The sequence below is a fragment of the Papilio polytes genome, unplaced genomic scaffold, assembly GCF_000836215.1.
Source record: "Papilio polytes unplaced genomic scaffold, Ppol_1.0 DF821845.1, whole genome shotgun sequence".
Classification (NCBI taxonomy): Eukaryota; Metazoa; Arthropoda; class Insecta; order Lepidoptera; family Papilionidae; genus Papilio; species Papilio polytes.
The window spans coordinates 1,438,754-1,447,185 of record NW_013527359.1 but is presented as its reverse complement, the minus strand read 5'-3'; positions in this window follow the sequence as shown (position 1 = coordinate 1,447,185).

Genomic DNA, 8,432 nt, shown 5'->3' with positions numbered 1-8,432 from the left:
TATAATATAAGGTGGCAAACGAGCAAGCGACCGCTGGCCATAAACATCCGCAATCGCAGATGCTTTGCCTACACTTAATTGACGGAGGAGGAGACGCACATAAAGAGGACATTTCCCCTTCCTATGCGTCTCCTCCACCGTCAAATCCAACTTTCCTTCCCATCCTTTCCTCTAAGAAAAGGGTGGAAAGGGAAAGGGACTAAATTAGGCCTCCGGCACCATACTCATCAGACGAAACGCGGAAATGCTTCCACTTCACGCCTGTTTTCTGTGTGGTCGTGGTATTACACCGGGCGAGCCGGCCTATTCGTGCTAAGATGTTAAAGCGGGCTCTACCACTGACAAAAACTACTAGGTTATACGAGTAGTGTTTTTTACGTAGTTTTACCGTAGTAGTCATACACAGACGAAAGATTTGTATTTTTATATGTATTGATATAAATCAAAATCTACTAGGCCGATTTCAAAAATTCTTTCACCATTAAAAAGCTACGTTACCAGTGAGTAACATAGGCTATACTTTTTATTACTTTTTTAATTCACTCGAGCGATAACAGGGGGAAAGCTGGTGTAATATGTTCCAGAATATTGCAGAACTTTCACCGCATTAATAGCCGGTATGGAATGCATTGATCGGTTATCTGATAAACGGAATGCGATGTTCGGATGTAAACCATTTGCCCACAGATTATTAATTACATTTCTATCCAATGGGGATGTTTCCTAATTTTTGGAATTGCTTTTATTATGTAGATAAACCGTATCTAAACATGAAAAAAAATATAATAAAATCATATACGCAACATTTCATTACAAAAACACTTAACTAAAAACAACTTCTCCAAAAACCGCGAAAACGCCTCATGACGTCACTTTCTTGCTTACAAACCTCGCGTCGCGGTCTGTCAAAGTCAAATTTCTAAAACAGACATCTTGAATTTTGGTAGTTATTATAACAAAATGTATTTTTGTTTAACTATTGTTGTAAATAAAAAGAAGCATATTACAATACGTATGCAGTGCCAATAGTAAAAGTACGACAGTCAGCATAGGTTTACAACATTTACAGATGAAATGATTTAGTTTGTATTTCAAATAAGAAAGTAAAGTTTTCACTAAGATACACATTTCATTCCCACCAACAGATTTTTTTTGCAAAAAGTTGATATCAAAAACTTGCAGTCTAAAATTTAGACTGATATATAAATAAAAATTAAAAATTTTAAACGATGAATCTCAATAAGATCTATAAAGTTATAACCTTTACTTACATTTCAAAAAGAATCAGAATAAATCGATTTTAATTAAAAAAGAAAACCCCACAACACAAAGTCCGCTCTCTGAAGTAAAAAGTAAACACAATTTTAGCGCAGCGTAGACTTTCTGGCTCGATATGAGTGTGCTAGAAAATTTGTGCATGCGAAGCGATTTTCACTTGTAAAGCCTAGATCTAGTTAGCGGGACTCGGCTCAGCTTTTAGATTGAGTGGTGGAATTTGTTACATTTTATTGCTCTCAAACGAGATTACTTATTAAACATAATAGCTACTAATGTAGAAGAATGAGAAGTTTTTAACTTCAAAACGCAGTTCTGAATTCGTCTCTTTTTTGTTGTTGTTTCAGAGTGTTTTGTTTTCAAGTCTGTTTTGTTTTCTTGTTAACGCGTTTAATTTCTTTTTTTTAAATGTAAACTATTAATATTACTTACTAAGTAATATTCCTTGTTATATTACAATTTTATGTAAAAAAAATGTTGAGTATAACTTAATTAAGAAGATTTTGATGCAGATTCAGTAAAAAGATAACCTCATTTTGTTGTTCAACTTACAAAAAGATGTAATGACGAAACTTAATTCAATAAAGAAAAAAAGCTGTTAAATTAAACGTCAAAAGTCAAAGTCTATATCCCCATGCCAACAGCCTAATTAAGGGTGTACAGAAAGAGGGTAAAGTCATCTCTTTTCGCTTGATTGTTAATTTATCGACGTGTACGAGGAAAGGCCGTTACGTAGTTAGATCAAAGGCCTTCAAAATTAAATCTATTAAAAGCTTTTGCTAATAAGATTAATTGAATTTAAAAAATACATAAGAATGGCAAAAAATATCTATAACTAATTTTAGTTCTAGCTCTCACCCGCGGCTTCGTCCGCGTGGGACTAATAATCAAAAGTCAGTAGCATATGTGTTACTATTCTCTACAAATATGCCGAATTTCATCGAGATCCGTTCAGGCTACGAACTCTAACAAACATCTATCTAAACTTTCGTATTTATAAAGTTAGTAACACTAGTAAAAAGTAAGATAAGTTTACTAACATCAGTAATTCTAATACTGTTAGAATTTTATAGTTCATAACACAATTTCAGCAGCAGAACAAGGACCTTGGTATCCACATTTTTAATATTCATTTACTACAATTGCTTACAAGCAATTATATCTAAGTTTTATCAAGAGCATAACAGTTTAGGTGCAAACTAAACTTCAATGCAATTGAAACTGCATTCAAACTTTCTATTTGAATTCGTATGAACTTATCTAGTTAAAATAGAAGTGTTCGTATTATTACGTATTTTCAAATTATATGAAAATTTTATTAAAAGTTTTTTTTTTCATTTTGAATTGCAAAATATTAAAGTTTTAAGCACTTTTTTATATTAATAACTTAATTAGTATTTTAACGTGATTTACTTAGGAAAAGATGAAAATTTATCTCTAAGAATAAAAAATCTCTTTGATATTAATTCTTTAACACCATGTATACGATATACGATAACGTGATCCAGTTGTCATTTAACATAAGCCAACAAACATCTCTTTTTAGGTTATATGACGTCATAAGTTCCTGACGCAATAATCTTATAAATCTCTTCACGTCTCCGCATTACGATTATTCGGCAAATACCTCGGCATAAAGATATAGAGAAATATACAAATTATAGGAAATAAAATGACTTTTGCATGTTCATAACGTTTTACTATAAGGACCTAACCTAAAAAGTCCGTTTAAAGAGTTAAACACATGTTTCGGTTTAATACGCTTACAGCCTTACAAGGAAAATTTGTACTAATATTTGCTTATACTCAGTTTATTCCTAAGTTTAAATATATATCGCTTTTATTTGTAAGGCTGTAAGAGTTTAAATAATTAACAAAATATAGCTTTTTAACTATTTTTGATGTATTCTGTATTCTTAAAAGTTATTTGTTAATCTGTGCTATTTATTAATACATTTATCTTTATTTAAAACAATATTGTTAGGAAAATATTAGGAAACGGAAGGAATAGTGGTGGGTAGTTTTATAAAATATATGGCAAGGAGTGGCACTGGCTCAGTCGCAGTCTCGGCGCTCACTCGCCAACAAGCTCAGTGTTTTACTAGTCGTCACAACGGAACGTTCCATATATTTGCGTTGCCGCATTGAAGTTCAGTTTGTGTGTTTTAAAGTACTTTACAAGTATTGTTAATATGACCGTCCATCAAGGAAGTCATTTGTGGAAATATCTAACAATATATATCTTAGCATTTTGTAGTATTTATTACTAGCTTTCGACGATTCCGGCGATTTCGACGACAACGTCCGCGTGGAATTAAAAATACAAAAGTAAGTAGCCTATGTTCTTCCAGACTATTCTCTCCATCTATGCCAAATTTCACCGAAATCCCTTCAGCAGATTACAAAGTCTAACAAACATCATCCATCTACTTTCTCATTTATAATATTAGTAAGATGGTTTGTTGAATTTTCGACCTATTTCTATACAATTTTACATGACGATGGATCGCAAATTGTCCTCAACTATTATCTATACTATCTATACTTCTATACTAATTAAAATAAAGCGTAAACACACACTTCTTTGTTGCCTAAGATGTCAGCAATTACAGCATATTTCTGAACAATTTTTTTTTTAATAAAAATCCCTACACTTGTGTCACGCTTTAGTCACGCTTTAGACGATAAATATTTTGGATAAAAACCCAATTGTGGGAAAGAGACCATAAGTTGCTGCCAACATCGAGAAAACAAGGTTGTCATCATGTCATGTCATTTTGACATTTGTATTTGATAATTTGACAAATGTAAACAAGAAAATAAAATTTTCATAATTTCATGCGAATGAAGTCGCACAGGAACAGCTAGTAGTACATAAATGTTGTTAAGAAACATTTATATTTTAAGATATTTTACTTTAAAATGTCATTCAAAGATTCTCAAAGGAAGTCTTATAAAAATGCAAATAGACGAGTGTAATTTTGTCGGGCCGCATTTATTTGAACAGAACGCTTTCAGGTTAATAGCAAATGCAAAATTTTATTTCTTTATTTGTATAAAGCAATCTAGTAAAGTGCTTGAATGAGACTTTTATTAAAATTAATAAATTTTTCAATAAACAGATTTATAATTAAAATGCATCTTTCTATGACTTGTTCATGGCCGCTTTAAAAATATTATACAGAATTAGAAACTAGACACATGACCCATCTTACTAATATTATAAACTAGCTTTCGCCCGCGACTCCGTTCGCGTATAATTAAAAAAAATGAAAGTGAGTAGCTTATGTGTTCTTCCAGACTATCCTCTACATCTATACCAAATATCATCGATTTGCTTAGATAAATGTAGAAGGGATATGCTAGCTACGCGCGAAATAGTCCGTGGTCTCTGCCTACACATCTAAGGTATAGATGTTTTTGTAAAAATGTTACGGTAATGAAAACTCATAGTAAGTGTAACAATTTAAATTACGAAACTCCTAACAAAATAAACATCCCAGGAATTTCCACGCAACACCCTCGATGGTTACATAAATGTTTTTTTCCGCCTTGTTTTAACAAGCTACGTTTATTCTATTTATTTACGTTAAATGATTAGCGCCTTTTTGTTTGAAAATATTTTTTCTTTATTTGTTTATCTTCCTATAAAACATTTTTTAAAAAAATTATCTCTAGAAGACATCAGTAAGATATTGGTAAATATAATAACTAATATGAAAATGGAATATTATAAGTGGTTAGTAAGAATTACATCTTATTAATATTATAAATGTGTTAGTTTAAATGGATGGATGTTTGTTAGAGTTTGTTACCTCAACGACTAAACAGATCTTAACGAAATTTGGCTTAGATGTAGAGCATCTGGAAGAACAGGCTACTTACTTTTGTTTTTTATTTCATGAGGACGGAGTCGCGGGCGAAAGCTAATATTAAAGAATAAGAATGTCTTTATTGCTCACTAATGCCTTGACTACTTAACTAGGATTCATGTTTTAAAGGGAAGTAAACAGTTTTTATTTCTATTCAAAGAATTTTTTATTGTTTCAAATATACAAAAGTAATTTCGTTAAAAAGTTTGTGCCGTGATGCGTTATTTCATTTCCCTATTCCAAGTCTGCAAATAGAATGGTGGATTTGAATTTGTGTACTTTCGAAACAAATGCGGAACGAAACGTTTTTAGTTTAGGTCGTCTCGGCGAGATATCGAAGAGAATACTTTCAAAGTAATACAAACTTAACGTAACTTCGTTTAGTTACTCATTGCTTAAGTTTATAGATATTAAAATATTAATTTCACGATACTAAACTTCGCAGGCTTTAGTCTAAAATATTATTATCGTGACGAAGAATTAGAAAAAACTTACTGGCATGACATTTGCTGGCACGTGCCAATAAAAAGTTCACGAGACCATACGAAGAGTAGTTGTTCGAAGTTTTCTAACTTCTCAACCTCTACCTCAATGTATGCCTGTATCTGTCACAAAATCGAATATCGTATCAAGTATCGTTACACAATAAAATATTTAATTGCAATTAAAATGTATTTAAAAAGGACATACAAAACCTGTTAATCCTTTTGCATGTTTCGCAACATTGTTAAAAAGACATTTCAGTTTAAACGACAACTCGAGTCTTTACAAAGTAAAAACTTCAGTAACAAGGTATCATCGCTTTGATATTGGAACCGAATTTACTTTGCTCAAAATCTGAGCTGTATAGTTAAATAAACTGTTCAACAATTTTATAATGACATTTATACATGCTACAATACGATATATCCGAGTTGGAGGTTAAAAAACTGTTGAACAATTTTATGACATTTGTAAATTCTACAATATGATATATCCGAGTTCGAGGTTAAAAAATTGTTGAACAATTTTATAATGACGTTTATAAATCCTACAATATGTATATCCAATTTCGAGGTTAAAAAACTGTTAAACAATTTTATGACATTTATAAATGCTACAATATGATATATGTATCTGAGTACGACGTTAAAAAACTGTTGAACAATTTTATAATGACACTAGCTGTTCCCATGCGACTTCAGCCGCATGAAATGAAAACGTTATTTTATTGTTTACATCTGTCAAATTCTCAATTGCAAATGTCAAAATACCAATTACCTTACTATGGCAATTTTGCTTCCTTGAGGTTGGCAGCAAGTTATGGTCTCTTTCCCACATTAGTGATTTTATTCAAAATAAGTAAGTAAGTTTATTGGCATGAAAATATAGCGCCTAAAGCGTGACGAAAGTGTAAGGCTTTTTATTAAAAAAGTAATTATTCAAAAATATGCTGTAATTGCTGACATCTTAGGCAACAAAGAAGTGTGCGTTTACGTTTTATTATAATAGTATAGATTTATAAAACTAAACAATATCTTAAAAGGTTCTTTTTAGCATACTTAAAACCTATAAACGTATATTATATATTTACAAATATAGACGTCATTATAAGAGAAAACTGATCGGACAAATAATGGATAACGAGTTTTCAGGTGTTTGTTCCGAGGTGGGTGGACTGAGCTGAGCTATATTAAGCACACCCACGCGTAAGAAAACTTGGCGATATCCATCATTAAGTTATATCAAGCTGCTGACGTCAGCAACAAATTGAAGTTATAAAAAGATATCCTATGCGATGCTATTTATAGAATTATAGCTATAGCTACGTTAGACAGAACAAAGTGTGAAAAATATCAATCAACTCTAACTAATTTTAGTTTTATATATCACCTAGCTGTTGCTCACGACTTCACTTGCGTGAATCATAAAAGCCTATGTTTTTTAATGGTGCAAGAATTTCTGAAATCGGTCCAGTAGTTTTTGAGTTATTTCAATACATACAAAAATATAAAAATACAAATCTCCCCTCTTTATAACATCAGTATAGAGAGACAAGTTTTTCGAATTCTGTAAATAATATATCTTTCAAGTTCTTGTTAAGCAGTTATGGACAAGTTTTTTCAAGGGACCTTACTTTATAAAGTTGTCATGAAAGTAAACTAACGTGTTTATTACATTCTTAAATGGATAGAAATAGTGGAAAATATATTAAAATTTAACTTTATCTTAATATCATAGCAGATAAATTAATTCAGATGAGTAAAATAATTGAAAATAAACCCCCGAGGCTGTGGTTTAAAAACTACGTCTCGGTAGTAATTTTAAAATAATGAAATAAGCCATGAAGCCGCTTCCTCAGATTGCCAGGACTAACCCGATTAGCCTCGGCTACCGCGCCATATTGCCTCACTTTGACCATAGAGGAACAGACTGGGCAAATCACAGTATGTACTAACCAAATAAATCCTGCCACTATTTTCAGCGGGAGGTAAACATGACAATAACACATATGCAAATTATGCTGTTTCTATGTGTAGATCTTACTGTTCATTTTTCAAAGAAGATTGTGCACGCTTCGTTTCACTGGTCCTGTCATTTAAAATTCAAAGTTCCCCACCACGTATTAACCTCAGATCCGCTACATTGCACACTTCAATCTTATTTGTAATAAAATTTACGTTGCTCAAAGAGGTTTTATGAAATACTGCACTTAACACGTGATGTATATGTTTAACATTAATTTACTCAATGTTTAGATAAATTGGGAAAGGAATAACATCCTTTGTACGTTGTATTTGTGGTTCATTTTACAAAGCCAGGCATAGTTCCTACGCGGTCGATGTCGCTCGCTTGGAAGTCAGTATCAGGACAGTGAATGGACCTACTTTTTACAATGTAAAAGACAACGGAACGACCTCTGTATTGTAAGATAAATTTTAAACTATAATTGTAAGTTTCAAAGTTGTTACTTAGGTTGTTTCTTAGTGTAGATTTATACGCGTAGAGCCCGCTTTAACATCTTCACACGAATGGGCCGGCTCGTCCGGTGAAATACCACAACAGGCGTGAAGGGGGAGCAATTTCGCGTTTCGTCTGATGAGTGTGGTGCCGGAGGCCTAATTTTGGTCCCTTTTCCTTTCCACCCTTTAAGAGGGATGGGAAGGAAAAGTGGATTTGATGGTAGAGGAGACGCATAGAAGAGGAAATATCCTCTTTATGTGCGTCTCCTTCCACCGTCGAAGGCAACGCATCTGCGATTTCGGATGTCTGGGCAGCGGTCGCTACGCCATTTCGGCGGTTTCA